At 35.1% G+C, this 22,072-nt stretch overlaps 1 pseudogene; it reads left to right on the top strand.

Annotated features, from left to right (window-relative positions):
* Nucleotides 1-13,092, top strand: part of LOC149235246 (leucine-rich repeat receptor protein kinase EMS1 pseudogene) — a 53,120-nt pseudogene extending 40,028 nt beyond the window's left edge.
* Nucleotides 13,093-22,072: the final 8,980 nt, after the last annotated feature.

The raw sequence follows: 22,072 nt of genomic DNA, 5'->3' as shown, positions 1-22,072 counted from the left end.
ACTCTCCTCTTTGGCCGCTTGCTCCTAGCTCTTTGTCCTTCTGCTCTCCCAGCTGCAATGAGATCCTGCAAAACAACAAAGAAGGAAACTACAAGAGGCATGCAATCATAACTGGTTCATGGATTAGTGTAAACCAAACATGCAATCATCACAATACATAATTGAAACAAGAGCACATAGAAGAACCTCAATAGCTTTTATTAATGAAGAAATAAAGGTTCTGAGAGGATTACAACCATTGCAGGCTCCAACCCAGCAACACCTCCCAGCAGAAAGAATTGCTCTTCTTCACCTCTCTCAAACAATCACCCAATAACTCAAGAATGAAACCAACAGCATATCATTACTTTGCACAAAATTCCAGCCTCCTGAGCTCATAGGAGAGAGATCAATATATAGATGAATTGAGAAAGGATGAGTCAGCTTGCAACTGATGTGTAGCTGCCTTGTGTCCTCTCTCTCTTCAGTTAATCTTTAGTTGATCTTCAGTTCTTGAGTCCACTTGGTGAACTTTGCTTCCACTTGGAGAAACAGAGCCTCTGACTCATCACAAGGCGCAATCCCTGATCCAAGTGTCATTTTTGGAAGATTCCAAAGCAATGACTCATTGTGCCACTTGTCCCATCTCGCTCAGCGCAGGTGGCCTTTGTCCCACTTGCTTTGCAACGCAGGTACACCATGGGGCAACTGAGTTTCAGCGCAGAAACCTAGTGGAGCACCTGCTTTGATTTCAGGATTGCTTGTTTTTTAGTGTTTTCAGGTGGAGAACTGATCTGAGAGCTGTTGGTTTGCTGACCTTGTTCCTCTAGGGGTAGGAACATCATGTTTAGGGAACTTTGGATCCCTTGGATTATTGACAATTCATGCTTGTTGCTGTAAGGCACAAAATTGTCTATAACAACATGGTGCTTAATATTTATAGTATTAGAACAAGATGCAATCCAACTTACTAAATACTATCAATTTGATTCGAGCTACTAACTTACTCTTGACAAAATCTCAAAACAGTGTTTTGCTTGTAGAGTTACTCTTTGTAGTTATGTTGTAACTTACTATTATGTACATAATTTTTTTGAATAAAAGTTTACATTCTCTGTGTACAGAGTGAGCCCCTATGTTTGATGGAATCAGGGAAAATTTTAAGAACCCCCCCTAAATTTATAAATATAATAAATGGGCGAATCTCCATGGTATATAGGAAAAATGGAAGGCGATTTTATCAATAATATAATATGTATATATAATTTTTTGGCGAATCTCTCACCAGGCATGGCGAATATTTTACTCAATTATAAAATCTTGTAAGATCTTTGGCGAGTCTTTCACTAAATAATAAAACTTTGTAAAGTCCTAGTGAATCCTAGCATAGGCTACACGCTGGTTTAATTCCCCCATTTAAATAGGCTACATTCCAGGTGAATACCATGGGTCAATACCATGTGCCATTTTGGTGAATACCATGGGTCAATACCATGTGCCATTTTTATTTTTATTAATTCTAATATTAGGGTTAATAATGGTTTTTTGCATGGTATTAATAACAATCTAGTCCATGGTATTTGTCCCGTAGTATTTTGGCCATAGTAAGGTGACTTATGGAGTAAATATAAAAAAATGTTTTATTTGTTTACCATACCTCTCGTTTATTTATATTTTTATTAATTTACCATACCTCTTTTACAAATATGGTATTTGGCCCATAGGATTCACTTAAATAAAACCTCTTTCTTGAGCCTTCATAAATAGAACGAGGGTTATGGACTAAATATAAAAAGAGGTTTTATTTATTTAAGATACGTCTGGTTTATTTATATTTTTATTTATTTACCATACCGTTTGAGTAAGTATAAAAAGACGTTTTATTTATTTACCATACCTCCACTTTACTTATATTTTTATTTGTTTACACCATTACATGTATATAAGGTGACTTATGGAGTAAATATAAAAAATGTTTTATTTATTTACCATACCTCTCATTTATTTATATTTTTATTAATTTACCATACCTCTTTTATAAATATGGTATTTGGCCCATAGGATTCACTTAAATAAAACCTATTCTTGAAAATGGGCGAATGGATTCACTTAAATAAAACCTATTCTTGAAAATGGGCGAATGGAAGGTTGTAAGTCCTAATTTCAAGGGCTAAATTTACCTTTTTTACCCTCTCCCTTAAAATAAGGTGGGCTATTTGAGGTGATTTGTAAAAACGTACTATGATACAAAATATTCGCTCACTAAAAATTTAAAACCCCTTAATTTCCCCAAAGGGCGAACATTCGCCCCTAAAATTATCCTTGGATGGAATATCTTTCAAGTCCAAATTCTGAGAAGGCATGTGCATGTTATTTTTACACCATGCTCTTGCTTGAAAAACTATTATGCATGGGTAGTTGTGTTATATTATTTGTTGGAGCTCTAATGGCATAAATGTTGGCAGTGTTTTCGAAATGGGCAACACATATTTGTGATTTTTATCAGTATTCTTAGTTAAACATTCAGTAAAAAGAGTATTGGAGTGTGACTCACTGTTGTGTTTATTGTGAAGTATTGTATTAGCTCAAAGAGTTGTGATTGTTATTAGAACAAGCTGCAAGCCAACTTACTAAATACTATCAATTTGATTCAGGGTTAAATCCAATTAGGCCTTTCTTTCTATAGTTCTGAACAAAATGTAAAAAAATTGTTGACTATTCATCATTGTGATTGAAAGGTCCATTATATATCTTTAGTGGGAGGCATTGAACTTATAGAGTTCATATTACACTGTGTTGGCATTTTGCAATTCTATTATTGCATTGATTTTCTGGAAATGTTGACATCAAGGAACTTAGTATCCTACTACTTACGTTATGAAAACAACAGTTTTATCGGTATCTTAGATTGGTTCAAGATATTGTTATAATTCATATAATGTCTTGAGCCCTGGTGTTTTTAACATAGCTCTTTAGAGCCTACTTGATAATTTATCTACCATAAGTAATATCTAGATCTAGATATGCTTCTGAAACAACTAGAAACTCCTAAACTCGAAATATTTATGTTAGGGTCCAGTGCTAGAAAGATATGTTTACTAATGACTATAGAAAATGTCTATTATTCACAATCAAAATATGGTCAAAAACTATGTTTGGTGCCAAGGAGTCGAGGATTTCATTGGCATTTGCAAAGTTCATTATGATATGTACGATATTTCTTATGGCCCAATATTTCTGTGCTGCAGATTGAGGTATTGTTACCCAAGATCTCATTAGGTAATTTAAAGGCTAATCTAATGATGTTTTGAAGCCATCATAGGCTAGCCTAAAGGTTATGTCACTGAGACTAGCTACAGTATTTAGAAAAAAAACTAGTTACAACATTAGAAGATACAACAAGGTGAATCTGAAAAACATATTGTACAATCTTCACCTTATTCCTTTCGATTTGGAAACTTTGCAGGTGTTTGAAAAAATGAATAAAAAGAAGTCGTCCCCTAAAATAAAATCATTTAAAGGGTATGATGAGAAATGCATACTATTTAGCTTCATCAATGTCAAGTGATGGATTTCTGCCGCCCTGAGCCTGTTGGTGTCATCAACTAAAACCAATTCAACTTTCCTAGGAATATACTCTATCTTGGAGATTATCTTCACTGACTTGTGACACTCACCACACACTAATTATGGGGGTGTACATACATGCTATATATAAATCCAAACCAAATTTCCAGCTCCTCATTGTGATAATAAAAGGCCAACCTTTTTCCCTTTCTCAAATATTTTGATATGTAATTTCTATGTAGATAATAATACTTGTAGTTGAGCATGGTTGCAAGCTTCCAATTGCCTCGTTCAACATATTTGCAACCTCAAAGGGTGGAAATTATCTATTCGAATAGGTTTGAAGTAAGATTAGAGTAGAAAAACATGAAGCTTTGAGCTCACCTAGTAAAATATTTCATTTTTATTAATGGAGAACTCATTTTTCCTATCATAAGCATCATATGCCAGTTCAGGTCCAAAATGGAAAGATAAGCTCTTGATAAAATCCAATGTTTTTTTTCCAACATCTTTCATTGAACTTGACTTTGAAGTGCCTATTATAAGCTTCATTCCAACTAAGGAAAAGTTTGCATGAAAATTAGTTATAGAATCTAGTGCTAATCTAAGCTTCACAACTGTATCTTCACCTTCCTTCAAAGTTGACATAATATGTAGAGAAATTTCTACCATCACTCTTGCCTTGAATTAGACCTTGGTCTTGCAAATGTATACTCCTAAATATCTCCTTAACAGAATACAAGTCTATCTTTTTTTTAAAACATATGATCAACAATCATCAACATGACCATAATTAGACCGTGATTTCCCAAAGTCATTTCTTTAATGAAATCACCATACCTAGACAAGATATTGAGTAATTAACATCAAAACCTAGAGTAAATCTGCGTCCTTGGAAAAAATCTAACCTGTTGACATGATGTCCTTTAACAATTTTTAGTTATGTATGTGAATTTTGTATAGATAAAAATGTAGTCTATAGAGACCTCCCATGTAATGAGCAACTGGAACTGTCCTATATTTCATTATAAACAATTGGTTGAAGTTTCATGTTTGGGATCATTGTCCTCATCAAGAAATATCAAAACAACCCCATTTAGTTATGTAGAGAACAAATAACTCTCAATTATCTGGGAAGAAATAGGATGGAATACAAACCCTTGGTTGATTTCTCATAGAGAAAATCGATTTCCTGCAAGGAATTGCCACCTTTACCTTGTGTATTAGATAATATTATGAAATTGTTGCACCATTAAAAATTGTCTATGCCTTCCATCCATAACCATAATTGTCATCTTAGTAGAATCAGTGTATCAATCTCTCATTTTTGGGCTAATGAATATCCATCTGTTTCCAAACCATCCATCTCTAGATCGACGACTACAATTTATCCTACTGGTACCCCTCTTCATTTCCAGAAACCACCAAAGGAAGTGCTAGAGGTGGTTCACGATTTTCCAAAATCACAAGTGGTTTGCTGATGTACATAATGACGAAGTTGTTTTTAGGGCAATTTTTTAGAATTTCTGTTGTCGGAATCTGGTGAGGTGAAAACTTGATTTGTGTTATTTAAACTAGTTTTTTTACTTCAATTCATATATATAGTCAAAAAAATATTTTAAATAACACAAATCAAGTTTTCACCTCACTCGATTCCGGCAATAGAAATTCTAAAAAATCGCACTAAAAACAACTTCGTCATTATGTACATCAGCAAACAACTTGTGATTTTGGAAAACCGTGAACCACCTCCAACACTTCCTTTGGTGGTTTCTGGAAATGAAGAGGGGTACCAGCAGGATAAATTACAGTTGTCGATCTATAGATGGATGGTTTGGCAACAAATGGACATTCATTAACCCAAAAATGAAAGATTGATACATTGAGTCTACTAAGACGACAATTATGGTTATGGATGGAAGACAGAGACAATTTTCAAGAGTGCAACAATTTCATAATGTTATCTAATACACAAGGTAAAGGCGGAAATTCTTTGCAGGAAATCGATTTTCTCTGTGAGAAATCAACCTAGGGTTTGTATTCCATCATATTTCTTCCCAGATAATTGAGAGTTATTTGTTCTCTACATAACTAAATGGGGTTTTTTTGATATTTTTTGATGAGGATGATGATCCCAAACATGAAATTTCAACCAATTGTATGTAATGAAATATAGGACAGTTCCAGTTGCTCATTACATGGGAGGTCTCTATACACTACATTTTTTATCTATACAAAATTCACATACATAATTAAAAATTGTTAAAGGACATCATGTCAACAAGTCATATTTTTTCCAAGAACGCCAATTTACTCTAGGGTTTGATGTTAATTACTCAATATCTTGTCTATGTATGGTGATTTCATCAAACAAAATGACTTTGGAAATCACAGTCCGATTATGGTCATGTTGATGATTGTTGGTCATATGTTTTTTTTAAAAAGGATAGACTTGTATTCCAGATAAGGAGATATTTAGGAGTATAAATCTACAAGACCAAGCTCTAATTCAAGGCAAGAGTGATGGTAGAAATTGATCTATAGATTATGTCAACTCCGAAGGGAGGTGAAGATACAGTTGTGAAGCTTAGACTAGCACTAGATTCTATAACTAATTTTCATGCAAACTTTTCCTTAGCTAGAATGAAGCTTATACCAGGTGCTTCAAAGCCAAGTTCAATGAAAGAAGTTGGACAAAAAGCATTGAATTTTATCAAGAGCTTATCTTTCCATTTTGGACCTGAACTGGCATATGATGCTTATGATAGGAAAAATGAGTTCTCCATTAATAAAAATGAAATATTTTACTAGGTGAGCTCAAAGCTTCATGTTTTTCTACACTAATCTTAATTCAAACTTGTTCGAATAGATAATTTCCACCCTCTAAGGTTGCAAATATGTTGAACAAGGCAATTGGAAGCTTACAACCATGCTCAACTACAAGCATTATTATCTACATAGAAATTACATATCAAAATATTTGAGAAAGGGAAAAAGGTTGGCCTTTGATTATCAGAATGAGGAGTTGGAAATTTGGTTTGGATTTATATATAGCATGTATGTACACACCCATAATTAATGTGTGGTGAGTGTCACAAGTCAGTGAAGATAATCTACAAGATAGAGTATATTCCCAGGAAAGTTGAATTGGTTTTAGTTGATGACATAAACAGGCTTAGGGCGGCACAACTCCATCATTGGACATTGATGAAGCCAAAGAGTATGAATTTCTCATCATACCCTTTAAATGCTTTTATTTCAAGGGATGGCTTCTTTCTCTTCGTTTTTTCAAACACCTGCAAAGTTTTCAAATCAAAACGAAGAAGGTGAAGCTTGTACAATATGGTTCTCAGATTCACCTTGTTGTACCTTCTAATGTTGTACCTAGTTTGTTTTCCTAAATATTGTAGCTAGTATCAGTGACATAAGCTTTAGACTAGCCTATGATGGCTTCAAAACATCATTAGATTAGACTTTAAATTACCTAATGAGATCTTCGGTAACAATACCTCAATTTGTAGCATGGAAATCATGGGCCATAAGAAATATCGTACATATCATAATGAAATTTGCAAATGCCAATGAAATCCTTGACTCCTTGACACCCAACATAGTTTTTGACCATATTTTGATTTGTGAATAATAGACATTTTCTACAGTCATCAGTAAACATATATTTCCAGCACTAGACCCTAACATAAATATTTCGAGTTTAGGAGTTTCTAGTTGTTCTAGAAGCATATCTAGATCTAGATATTACTTATGGTAGACAAATTATCAAGTAGGCTCTCAAGAGCTATGTTAAAAACACCAGGGCTCAAGACATTCTATGAATTATAACAATATCTTGAACCATAGTCTAGGATACCAATAAAATTGTTGTTTTCATAACGTAAGTAGTAGGCTACTAAGTTCCCTGATGTCGACATTTCCAGAAAATCAATGCAATAATAGAATTGCAAAATGCCAGTGCGGTATAATATGGCCTCTATAAGTTTAATGCCTCCCACTAAATATATATAATGGACCTTTCCATCACAATGATGAATAATCAACAATGTTTTTACAGTTTGTTCAGAACTGTAGCAAGAAAGGCCTAATTGGATTTAACCCTGAATCAAATTGATAGTATTTAGTAAGTTGGCTTGTAGCTTGTTCTAATAACAATCAAAACTCTTTGAGAAACTCAATACTTCACAATAAAAACACCAATGATTCACATTCCAATACTCTTTTTACTGAATGTTTAACCAAGAATACTGATAAAAATCACAAATATGTGATGCCCATTCTAAAAACTCTGCCAACATTTATGCCATTAGAGCTCCAGCAAATAATATAACACAAATACCCATGCATAACAGTTTTTCAAGCAAGAGCATGGTGTAAACATAACATGCACAGGCCTTCTCAGAATTTGGATTTGAAAGATCTGCCATCAAACATAGGGGCTCACTTTGTATGCAGAGAATGTAAAATTTTATTTGAAAAAATTATGTACATAACAGTAAGTTACATCATAGCTACAAAGAGTAACTCTACAAGCAAAAGATTGTTCTGAGCTTTTGTCAAGAGTAAGTTAGTAGCTCGAATCAAATTGATAGTATTTAGTAAGTTGGCTTGCAGCTTGTTCTAATACTGTAAATATTAAGCACCATGTAGTAAGCCAATCATTAACTTATTTCTTTTCCATCATGTTTATTGAATCTCTTTATTCTTATCTAATACAAAATATAAAAGTAATGAGCCAATCATTATCTCACTCCATAGTATTTAATATTTTCTATGAAAACAAAATAACCTGCGACAACACCAATAAATGTAATCAGTACACATTTATCTGTCCATTTAAATCTATATATAAAATATACAAATTTATAATTGACCGGGAAATGGGCATGAGAATTCTATAATATCTCATTCATTCATGGCAGATACTATATCAGAGAACTTCGCTTTTGACTCAAGACCTTTTCACAGCAGATATTGCTTCTCCTTTATGTTGTAATACTCTTGTGCAGATAAATGTTGAACCTCTCCAACAATCTCACCTAATAATCATCCCAATCCTAGATATTCACATGATCTATGGTGAGATTGTTGGCGAGGTTAAGCATTATGTCGCACAACAAAAACATAAAAAAATATACCCAAAGCAATTCGACTTGAGAAAACAAAAAAAAGGGGATCTATAACTTCAATCTACAACCAAAAGTTCAGACTGCAGAGCCCAAATAGTAAGGAGAGGATGAATAGTTGACTGTTCTCCTCGTTGTTATCAGAGGTGAGCATCGTTGACTCAAAGTGTTTGGCTTGTGGAGATGAAGTGGAAGTTGGTTGAATTTATGAAATAATATTTTTTATTGTTTCATTTCTTGATAAGTTTGGGTCGTATGGATGGCCTGGCCTTCTAAAAAACCTTCATGTTGTCCATTCCTTTGAAGCAAAACACATGATGTTTTCCCAAAAAGGGAAAAAGGTTTGCTAATCATCTCTAGTGATATACTTGATTATATAAAAATAAATTGAAATACATCCATTCAACAAATGCATTATAAGAACATAAAAACTGAACAGGATGTGGCTTCTATTAACAGCAGATGTACAGTTTCAAGTAGGTATTTTAGTTGACCAGTCGAGGTGCTAGAATGTAGTGCTTATTAAATTTCCATTTTCCAGATTCATTTGTAAATTTATTGTTTTCTAATAGAATTAAGTTTTTTTTAAATGCCTTTAGGCTTTAGACAACCTTCAACCCTATTTGTCCTGTCAAGTAGGTACAACAATAAAGAAAATAGAACAGTCATTCTGTTGTGCAAAAGTGGAATGATCAATAGTGGATGTGTGAGAGAGATTTGGATGTTTTGATAAAGTTCTTGAGCCAAGCAACCAATATTTACTATGCTATTGAGGCTATATATGCCCACTGTTGGATTTAAGCAAGTACATTTTCCAGCGGTGGGCATATACAGTTGTCGCGCATTAATGATCAATAGCACTATAAATATTGGTTGCCCTTGAGCCAGGCCTCCATTGTTTTCCATGGGTTTTTGGGAGTCAAATTGGAGACTATATTTCCTTATGGGTGCAAAAGATAGATGTGTGATGTGAAGCAAAGACAAAAATATGTAGCTTAGTGCTACACTACACCATGATTATAGGTATAGTTATATGTAGAAGATCACAAATGCTTTTAGCTGCTACATGTACCAATTGGGAGTGCAGTAGATTTATAATTTATGCAGCTTATGGATGTAAATTAATAATCGTGCATGATCTATACGCCTATCTGAGGCATTTTCAACAACAAAAAAAGTTAATTAGACAACACCATAATGTATTAATGATAATCACAAAACCATGAACCAGTTACTTTTCTCAAAATACATTTGTCCATATACATGGAATATATTACATTTGTCCATAAATTTGTCTCCCATACAAAAAACCGTAATCGTTGCATGTTGGGGGAAAATAAAAGATTAATAGGTTCTTCTTTAGTGAAAGAACCATGATATGATAGACCTAAGAAAAATTATAGCAACAACCCATTTTCACACTGAGGATCTATATTGATGGTGATTAATGATTTCTGTTACAGTGGATGGTGATCCTATGTTATATTTGACATCTACATATGTGCTTAAAAATGCTCTGGACATTATATCACTGGACATATTTTCAATGTCTGTATATCGATTGATGGTAAAATATTGAAATTGACAACTCCAATTTATTGCTTCCTTATGAAGGAGTTTTAAATTGTCCTTCCAAACCCGATAGATGCCTTTCATCTGATTACATATCAACTCTGAGTTGGTGAAGACTTCAGTATCATTGACATCATGTTGTTTTGCCTCTTTTAGCCCTTCAAAAAGGGCAATGTAATATGCCTCATTGTTTGTCATCATTCCAAGCACTTCTCTCTTTCCATGAAATAAATGATTTTTTGCCATATTGTAAAGGACAAATTTAATAATTGCTTGACCTATATTTGGAAAGCAAGACACTTCAATGCATAAATGCCACTTTTGCACTGGAAAATAAGATAACAATAAATTCATGTTAAACAAGTAGACAATTATCTATTTCTTAATACTCAACATGTTTTTCAGTCATATATAATTCAAAAAAGAAGATAATTTTTTCACAAATCCAATGTAAGACTCACTGACAAATTTTGTTGGAGTATCATAACCAAATTTAATGTTTTCGATTTTGTTAGATATAAGTATCCCTATGACTGTTACAATGTCATATTTCCTACTAGTAGTTATAAGGTGGAGCTAGAAATTCCATTTTAGAGCTTGCAAGAATAATTTTCGAAACAATAAGATTTCTTAAGTGCACCCGTATTAAAAATTTCCTACATGCTCAGAAAGATAAATTAGTGCGATATATGTTGTCTGATGACGTTATGGGGTATATAGTGAAATTTAAGATAGCCTCACGACACCTTTTGATTATTTGAGTAGTTTCTCTGATTTAGAATTCTTTCTTTGCAACATTCTAACTAAAATTGAAATTAATGTTCAATCTAGTATGTACTCTGTTTTGAGAATTTAGAATGTTAATGATTTTTCCCCGCAACTTAACCACAACTTTCAGCTATTTGTCTTGGAATTGAAGATTTCCTCAAGTGTATATTCATATTAAACTAAAGCATGTTGTGTAATTACCTAAGAGATCTATCATGTTTTGAATTTTAAAAGGTCGTGCATTTTGTGCCTTCATTAAAGCTTCTCATGCTTGTGGTGAAGTGTCCTACTAGAAAATGAAGAGCTAGCAAAGCTTACGAATATCCCTACAGATTTATGTAGATGTTTGTATGGTCAGTATATAAGTTGTTACTTCTAATGTTGTTTGTTGAAGCTTTTATATGTCTCATTAGGAATACTTATTTTTAAGCTATAAGCTTAAGTTATATGTCTCATTGCCAACTACTCTTGAAAATTTGGTCAACAATGTTGGTCTATATGTATGGCAAAACAGGTTATCTTGTGGAATTTCTAGCTTGCTTTCAAAGAGCACAGTCTAGCATCAGATCAATACACTGAATCTGAGTTTAAATTCATTTAGTGGAGAAATTCCAAGATCTCTTGCCAATCTCTCTTGTCTAACCTACTTGGATCTTCACACCAATGAATTTACAGGTACCATAGTTCCAGAGCTTGGTAGTCTTTCACAACTCATATACTTGGACATTTCTGATAATTATCTCTTAGGATCAATCCCCAATGAATTGTGCGATCTTATGGATCTCAACTTCTTCAATCTCTCGGATAATTTGCTGGAAGGAGATCTTCTTGAGGGTGGCAGATGTAGTAATTTTACTAATTCTTCATTTCTTAGAAACAAGGTTGTATGTGGAAATATAATGGGCCAAAAAAATGCAAGCTCAGTCCAAGACAACAACCTCATCTATTGAGAACTGGAGTGATTGTTGAGATCACAATAGGAAGCACCCTTTTCGTGTTGGGCCTTATGTTTTCTTTGGTAAAATGGAAAATGTTGAGACAATAGGTTTTCCCTAAGGTGGATGAGAAGAGAAAATTGAATCCAACCATTGAACCTACCCTTTCTTTTATGAGTAATAGCAAGTCAAAAGAGCCCCTTAGCATAAATGTAGCCATGTTTGAAAGCCCTCTCCTTCGCCTGACACTGGCTAATATACTGCGGATCACAAATGATTTTTTCAAGACCAATATTATTTGAGATGGTGGGTTTGGCACAGTTTATAAAGCTATACTCCCCGATGGAAGAATTGTTGCCATCAAAAAGCTTGGACAGGCTCGCACTCAACGTCATAGAGAATTTCTAGTAGAGATGGAGACCTTAGGAAAAGTCAAGCACAAAAATTTGGTGCCATTACTGGGATACTGCTCTTTTGGTGATGATAAATTGTTGGTTTATGATTTTATGGTGAATGGAAGCCTTGCTTATTGGCTAAGGAATAGAGTTGATGCATTGGAGGTCCTTGATTGGACCAAACGATTTAAAATTGCTATGGGTTCAGCTAGGGGCCTTGCATTTCTTCATCATGGCTTCATCCCTCACATAATCCATAGAGACATGAAAAGTAGCAACATACTGTTGGATGCTGACTTTGAGCCTAGAGTTGCAGACTTTAGATTGGTGTGTCGTATAAGTTCCTGTGAGACTCATGGGAGCACAGATATAGCAGGAAAATTTGGATATATTCCTCCAAAATATGCTCAGAGTTGGAGGTCAACAACCAGAGGCTATGTCTATAGCTTTGGGGTCATTTTGCTTGAGCTCCTCACAGGAAAGGAACCAAATGGACCAAATTTCAAAGATATAGAAGGTGGAAATCTGGTAGGATGGGTTCAGCAGATGATCAACATAGGGCAAGCGGTTGAGGCCTTGGATCCTGTCACTTCTGATGGATCTTGGAAGCTTCAAATGCTTCAAATGTTGCAAGTGTCCTCAATGTGCACTCATGATGATCCTGTCAAACGCCCTAATATGTTGCAGGTCATCAAGCTTCTTGGAGATATAGAATGCCATCCCCCAAAAATTGGCTAAGTTCAATGGTAAAATACATCAATATTATTCGCTACTTTTACAACTTAATTTCAGCTAGCTCCCGTTCCCTTTCATTTGGTCTTATCTGCTTCCTTTCTATGTGTTATTTGTCAATTTTATTTTAATTATGAAGCTTACACTAGCTTTTGTTTCCTTGATCAGCTCTCGAGATCCTGTCACACCTTGTAATAGGACTAAGCTAATGGGAAAGCGTAGCTGGGAGCTATTGTTGGGCAACTTTTGGAAAGGCCCAACTGAGAGAGATTCGCTAGGCACTTTTCAAGACACATGATTTGCATGAATATTATGCAGCCTGTGATCTAACAGAGTAGATATGTGCAAACCTCTATATTCTTCACAAGATTTTTATAGAATATCATACCTATTATAACTATCATATGTTCTCAAACTTTTCAATGTTCTTGATAAGTATCACAGAGTACATATAGTGCAGCTAAGCCTATTTCTATGTTCATTGTATACAGTATTTCTATTATACTAATATAGGGTAAATATACTCACCTGGAATAACTTGCTTCCCGCCTGGTTTGAGAGTTCTGACCACGAGAGTTCTGAGTTCTGAAGGCAAGCTATGTCCAAGCTCGATGGAAAATGGGGAGGGAGTTCTCGCACGCGGTTTTGTAGGAATTTGAATACTGGCCACCAACTCGGGACATCCCATCATGCCGCGGCGAGATGTGACCAAGGTTCATCAGGACTCCTAGATCCAGATCTGTCAGATGATATCCCATCGCAATTAATGTGGAAGGGTGGTGGAGGGTGGAAAAGTTGCCGAAGGGTGGTAGAATTTCCGATTTCCAGACATTTTTCCGAGTTGGAACGGAAACTGGGAAATTCCTCCACCTGGTTAGACTACTCCATTTAATAACTCTACTAAAAAAACAATATCCATTTTTTTGAAGCAGGTAGTGACTTGAAGGGTATTCTGGGTCTTGTCATATCCGGAGTGGGAGGGTTTCTGTGGGCGCCTCTGTCCTATCTTTATCTGTCCATGGAATACGAGCTACACCTGGAGTTATGGAGTTATGTACCATTTAAGAAATCCTCGCTCCTTTGGGTCATAGGCCTGAAATCTTCCTCACTTCTTCAGGCTTTGCTTTTCTCCAAGATTTTTTCATATTCTTGGATTGGCAGACCCCAGTTGAATAACTAAAAATTTTATAGTTTCTGAAGCCATTATCCCTGAACCCCTTTGAGATTCTCTATGATTGGAACTCGTTTCCAGCAAAATGTAGAGTATGTCTTCATTTTCATTGTCTGTTGAGGGTAGGAAATTGTTGCAAGAAAGCGAGGAATCACATTCATTCGCCCCTATGACTGAGGTATCTCCCGAATTTGCTATTGTGAGACTCCACTCAAGATTGAGGTATCTCCCGACTTTTCAATGCCCTGCTCCATTGTATACTAGTCTAATAGGTGACGACACATGGATTTCCAAAGAACTCAATTTGGCATCGAGAAAAGGATTTAGAAGCACTTCCAACCATGGTCTACCACACAGGGCACCCCCTCAGAGCCTTGGATTTCCCCATGTGCCTGGCAGAATTCATGGAAGGAGAAAAGGTCATAGTATTACCAGAATAGTGTCACAATTTCCACACAGATTGCATAGACATATGGCTAGTTTCGAATGCTTCTTGTCCTACATGTCGACACTCATCTCAAATATCCAAGTGTTGATGATTTAAATGTGTAAAATTTTGTTACATGATGTTTATTTTTTTCTCATGGTTATAGAGATAAAATCTAGGTCTATTATAATCTAAGTTATTAAGCTTTTATGAGGAGTAAGCTCACTTATTCTAAATCTCAATAAAACCCATACAAATGTAAATACATATTTAAACATAAAATAATACACACTAAAACATTACTATATACCAAGGGATGTATAATCATGATGGAGACATAGGTAGAAAATTTGGTTAGTACTAAAAAAATAAAGAAAGTTGTAATGCTTAATTTATATAATAATATATATTGCAATATCTACCATATACCAAGGGATGGTATAATCACCAGCTTAGACTCATCTAACATTGGATCTATTATGCGCTAAGAGGGATCAAATCCCTCGAGGTGCAAACCTTCTTTTTGGAGTGTAGAATTTGAGGAAAGGTTTGCATCTCGAGAGATTTGATCCCTCTCGATGCATGATAGATCCAGTGTTAGATGGATCTAAGCTCATTCCAGTTGAGGGAAACAATGTCATATTTTTAGATTATCATTATTATGTATATGTTTGAGATTAACTTCAAAATTCACATTATGTTTTCTTTTCTTGGCATGACCATATCATTCTCTTCTTTAATTTAGTCTGTGTTGTTTGCCTTGAATGGTTTGTACATCTTTGTTTGGATGCTTTGAGTGGTTTGTGTGTTTATGTGTTTGGATTTGGATGATAATTTTTTTGAATGTTATAGTTGTTGTGTTATATTTTTATGTGTATGTAATTGTCTATTAGTAATTAGCTGGTGATGAAGAAGGGAGACAATATTGTCAATAGTTCGCAGGAGGATTGACACTACACATCTATTTCATTTAATTTTAGGTATCACAACTTTTGATCAGTAATTAATTCACCGCACATCTATTTCATTTAATTTTAGGCATCACAACTTCTGACAACTAATTAATTCTCAATAGTGTCCCTACAAATATTACTAAATATATCTAAAGACAAGAAATAATGTTTTTTTGAATTTTTTTTAATGAGTGGCTAGAACTATAATATATTTACATTATTTGTTTCTCCAAATAATGATCACATCTCCTTCAAGAATATTTTGATTTTTTTTAATGTTTATACAAATATCTTTTCCTCTTATAAATATATGAATACATTATTATATGCAACTATCTATTAGTATTTTTTAATATATATAATTTGCAATATATGTAATTGTCTATTTGTAATTAGTTGGTGATGTAGAAGGGAGACGATCCTATCAAGGATTAATTTTCACTTTGCAGGAGGATTGATTATGCATATCTATTTCATTTTAATTCTAGGTATCACAACTTTTCAAAGCTAATTAATTCTTAATAGTGTCCTTCTAGGTATTACTATATAACCTGATTTTTTTTTCTTAATAATCTACAACGTCAAGATTAACAACATCTAATGCATCTTATGTAAGCAATCAAATAATATTAGAAAACAACATCTACACAGAAATCAATGCATCTAATGCAAGCAATCAAATGAGATTAGAAATCAACATCTACACTAAAATCAAGGGATCCAATGAAAGAAATCAAATAGGATTAGAAATCCAAATCTACACTGGAATAAATACATCTAGTGCAAGCAATAAAAAATGATTTAAAATCAACATCTACATTGAAATCAATGCATCTAGAGCTAGCAATCAAATAGGATTAGAAATCAACATCTACACTGAAATCAAGCATCTAGTGCAAGCAATTGAATAGAATTCTAAGAAACATCATCTACATTGTAATCAATGCATCTAGTGCAAGAAATTTTCTTCCCTCTCTCTCCCCTCCATCTAATCTTGAATTTCTTTTTAATAATTTACAGTCTCAAGATTAACAACATCCAATCCATCTCCCGGATGCGGGTGCTTGACAGATCGAAGGGTATGTGGATGGTGTATCACGTGGGCAGGTGTTAGCCCAAATACGCCACGAGTTATGAGGCAAGACAGGCGAGCTGGTCTCGCACAAGCCTATTAATGCAGGCATTTACTCCCTCCATCCGCTGCCTGGTTAACTGTGCTATGGCACTCCATAAGCTAATTGTTCCCGCGGCTTGGTCACATTCCTCTGCGGCTTCATGGATTGCAGCATTGTGTGTCTCTCTGAGCTTCTCTGCAAGCGAACTTAGGCCCGTCATTCCCTTTCTGGTTCCAGGATCTTATGGTTCAAATGATGTTCTATTTTCGCCTCGCTCAGGGTACTCCTCTCCGTGTATTCGCTCTCTCGACAATTCACTGTACATTGCCATGCCGCGCGAACGGCACAGGATGGGGAGCAGACGTGGTGGCTCCCGTGGTGGTGCCGCCTCTCAGCGATCCTCGGATATGTTGGAACCTGGGCGGAACAATCCCCCTGCCACCAGAAGCGGAAGAGGCAGGGGTCGTGGGAGAGCTGGGAGGGTTGATTGTGAGCATGCTGCTCACCCGACTGTTCGTTATCGCATCCCGTGTTCTCTCGCCAACTCCACCTTCATAGTCTCAGTCACCATAGAAAAATGTGAAGATAATAGGGGTTCGGGAGCAGCCCATCCAGGAGCACTCGCAGAACAGAGGATGGCGAATCCGGCGGACAATCAGCGCCAGGTCATGGGAGGTGCCTCGCTAGTGAATCCGGTTGTCCCGGCAGGTCCAAGTGCGCCAGCTCGTGGTGAACCTACAGGCTCGACGGTTCCTCATTCTGACTTGGAGGACTCTCTTCAATTCGGGTGCAGGGTCGTCGAGGAGCCTTACACCTCTGAGGATGACTGATCCCGCCCAGGTTTTCTCCCTTGCAGTTTCTGAGGTAGGAGCTCGACTCTGTTTTGATTCTCTGTCTGTCAATGTGTCATTTATGTCTATCGTTGTCCAGCTGTGAAAGTTTCGTCTTAGTTTATGTTCAGCACTGTTTCGAGTCGTATGTGTAGTCAAAATACTGCTGAAGGTTCACACTGTACTGAGATCATGATCTTTTTTGTAACATGCCAAATTCATGGCAAGACTTTTAAGGCCATGGCCTTGTTGTAATATTTTTGTATAAATAATAGGAGTAGACAGATTGAGAAAAAAAACAACATCCAATCCATCTAATGTGAGCAATCAAATAGGATTAGAAAACATCTACACTAAAATCAATGCGTCTAATGAAAGAAATCAAATAATATTAGAAATCAACATCTACACTGAAATCAATGCATCTATTGCAAGTAATTAAATATAATTAGAAATCAACATCTACACTGAAATCAATGCATCTAGTGAAAACAATCAATTAGGATTAGAAATCACCATCTACACTGAAATCAATGCATCTATAGCAAGAAATCAAATAGGATTAGAAATAAACATCTAAAATGAAATAAATGTATCTAGTGCAAACAATCAAATGGGATTACAAATCATCATCTACATTGAAATCAATGCATCTTCTATAAGAAATATTCTTCCCTCCCCCCCCGCCATCTATATCTATATCTCCCTTCATCTTTCCTTCTTTGTCTCTCTATCTCACCGCCCCCCCAAAAAAACACACACACACTCTCTCTCTCCATATATATCTATCTCTCCCTCCATCACTCCCTCCCCCCTCTCTATATCTCTCTCTTCTTCCCTCTCTTCACCTCCCATATATATATCTCTATCTCCCTCTGCCTCTCCTTTGTCTCTCTATATCACCCCCAAACCATACACACTCTTTCTCCATATCTATCTATTTCTCCATCCCTCTTACTCTCCCTCTTCCTCTCTACCCCTTTCGTTTCTCTTCCCTCCTGCTCTCCTCTCTCCCTCTCTCTCTCACTCCGCTTTTCTCTCTTTATGTCTTTCTTCTTACCTACCTCTCTCTCCCCCTCCTTTCTCATCTCTGTCATGTCCTCTCTCTCTTCCTTCCTCTCTATCCCTTTCTCTCCCACCTAACTCTATCTCCCTCCCCCCTCACTCTTCGCCCTCCAACTTTTTCAGTATCTTCCTCCCTCTCTCCTCTCTCCTTCTCTCCCCCCTTCCTTCCATCTCTCCTGCTTTGTCTCTCTATGTCTTTCTTCTTCACTCCCTCCCCCTCCAAATCCATATCTTTTTCCCTCCCTCTTCCTCATCACTCTCCCATTCTCTCCTACCTCCCTCTCTCTCTCCCCCCACCCCTCTCTCTCTCTCTCTCTCTCTCTCTCTCTCTCTCTCTCTCTTCCCTCTAACCTTGTCACTATCTCCCCCCCGCCCTCTCTATCTTCCCTCCAACCTTGTCAGTATCTCTCCCCCCCTCCATCTTTGTGTCTCCCCCTCTCTCTCTCTTCATTCCTCCTCTTCCTATCCTTCATTGTATCTCCTCCTCTACCTTGTCACTCCCTCTATCTCTCCACCTCTACCACTCTATATCTTTGTTCTTCGTTCCATATATATCTAGAGTTAATATATATTATGATATGTTATAATATAACAAATTTAATATTATATTAAATTTAATATTGCATTAATATAAATTTATTAAATTTAATAACATTAATATCATAATATATTAATATTAATATAAAATATAATATTAATATTATAATATCAATATTAGATTAATGATGTGTTTTACATGGCATCAAAACAAAATTTATAATAAAACTACATCAAATTAATATTTTCAAATATTATAATTTTGATGTGGAAATATTTATGTCTTTAAAGATTTTAATATATCCCTAGGACATAGCTTTTCCTTTTAAAGGTTCATTTTACAAATGTTTTGTTAAAATAAATATTAAAATATTTTGGAGCAAGGTTTTTGATTCTTTGTGTTGATTATTAACTTTTTCCCTTTTATTTAAGATATGACATTGGCTTTAGTAAAGAGTAAAAATGTTTAAAATTTTACTTAATTTGAAATTTTAATGTGGTAAAAACAATTGTTAAAGTTAAATTTATGATCCATTCAAATTCACGTATATGATAAAGGAACTATTAAAAGCACAAGATAATTTACTATCCATTCAAATACATAGTTATATTTAATAATTAATCTTAGTCCATTAGTAAGATTAAAAAGTTATATATAATTTAAGCCAACATTAGCGAAAATTATTTTTATTATTTTTGCAAAACGTGACATACTTACACATCGGGGTCATATTGGGTTGTTGAATGCGCCTCTCGGCACAATCAACCAACTAATCATTGGAAATTAGGGTATTGATGGGTTATCCAACCGAGCATTGGAAGTTAGGATATTGATGGGTGATTGAAGATTTAACCTCCTTTTCTCATTTTATAATATTGGTTCCTTCATTCAACTTCAAAAACTTACATGTTTTTTGAAAAATGTTTTTTGAATTACTACTATAAATTTTAAATTACCCTTCTAGTAAGAAATCAATTGTGAGCACTACATAGAACAATTCAAGCTAGTTACACCATAGACATGATTGTATAGAGCAATGTAAGAAAAACATATAGTATGCTTTCAATGATAGGATGAAAAAGGACTATTTATGAACTTTAGTATGAAAGGTCCATTGGATGGAACTTATTTATGGCGGCCTCTTAAACCATTCTTTCCCAACTCAACTTACAAATCCTAAATCCTTCAAAGTTGCTAGCTAAATATAACATAAAAGACTTTTTAGATAACAATTTTCATAAAGGTATGCTTCTTTCACTTTAATAGAAAATAAAAATCAGAAGTACCATAAAGTGGTTAGGATAAAGTCAATTCATTGGAAGAAATATCTTTAAGGAAACTATGAATTAAAGGGATGCTTGATTGAAAAGAGTAAAAGAAAGTTTGATAATAGTACTAGGAGATGTCGTAAATAAATTTTGAGAATAATACTAGGAGATGACGTATTCTAACAAGGTCACAATTTCCCTTGGAAGACAATGGAAAATCCAAGGAGTGTTTTTAAAAAATCCAGCAACTTTTGTGAAAATCCAGGCTACAGCTATCAAGCTTTAGGGGTTTGGGTGTCCCAGGGGTTCTTGATGGTGTTGAATCCATTCCCACCATCAAAAAAATGATTCAAACACTCTTAGGATTAGATTTTGTTTTTTAAATTCACCAAATTCCAGTGAGAATTTCGCCATCCAAGAAACATTATGGCCTCGGTAAGAAACACCCTAAGAAATTCAGGCAAGCCATATTTACAAGGCCATCATTTATTTAATGCCTTAAGAGGAAGTGATTGTATTGATGACCATGCATCCAAACATAGCTTATTTAATATACCTCTGACACTAACCATTAGGTATTTCTGGTGACGACCAAAAAATGATCTTTGTCATCATGCTATAGTATGATATACATGAACCATGATTCCTTAACTGTGTATCCATCTATACAGTGAGTAATCCAGTCTGGCGACATTAAATTGAGTTTTATAATATCCTACGAGCCTCTGCTATCATTTTCACTTAGATATTGCAAGAAATGTTAAAGAAAAACAATAACCCTTTCTCTATAAGTTTTGTAGCTCTGCTCATAGCCAATCCTGTTTTTCTTGTGTTCCATACTAGCAACGATAGACCTGAAGGAGTAACCAAGACTCAAGAGGCACTACCTGGTGGGGTTTGTCAGTGGAACCAGAAATAAAATAGTGCTAAAATTTGTGTGCCCTTAAATTGAAATTTGAATAACATTAATGTCGCCTAACTAGATTACTCATTGTATAGATGGATATGCGATTAAGGCATCATGTGCATCATGGTTCATGGCCAAGACTGTTTCAATATGAAAATCATGGCCAACCATGGTCAATCATGGTCAACATTGGTTAACCATGTTCAACCATGTTTTATAAAATCCAATATGGTCATCCATGATCAATCATGGTCAACTGTGGTCAAACGTCACATTGTGACAAAGATTGTCTTGATATGAAAATAAACCATGGTTAAGCATGGTCAACCATGGTCCAACATTGCATTGTGACAAGGATTGTCTCAATATGAAAATCAACCATGGTCAACCATGTTTATTTTAGTGTTTATAATATAGACTCAACTAAAGGCACTACTTCACTTGTATATATATCCATTTTTTTAGTTTGAATGGTGTAATTGAATGGATAAAAACCTAAAATCAAATCATTTGTTCATGCTTTGATCTTCCAACTACAAAGTAATTAACATGGCCGCTTTCTGAGAAATATTGTCTCAATATGAAAATCAACCATGTTCAACCATGGTTAATGATGTTCCACCATGGTCAATAACCATGGTCACATTGTGACAAAGATTGTCTATTGACCCAATGTCACATTTTGACAACATTGTCATCCATGGTCAACCAT

This window comes from Pinus tabuliformis, chromosome 8 (assembly GCF_031772625.1).
Source record: "Pinus tabuliformis cultivar Carrire ecotype Pingquan chromosome 8, CPIR1, whole genome shotgun sequence".
NCBI lineage: Eukaryota > Viridiplantae > Streptophyta > Pinopsida > Pinales > Pinaceae > Pinus > Pinus tabuliformis.
This window is presented reverse-complemented; position numbering and strand designations above follow the sequence as displayed.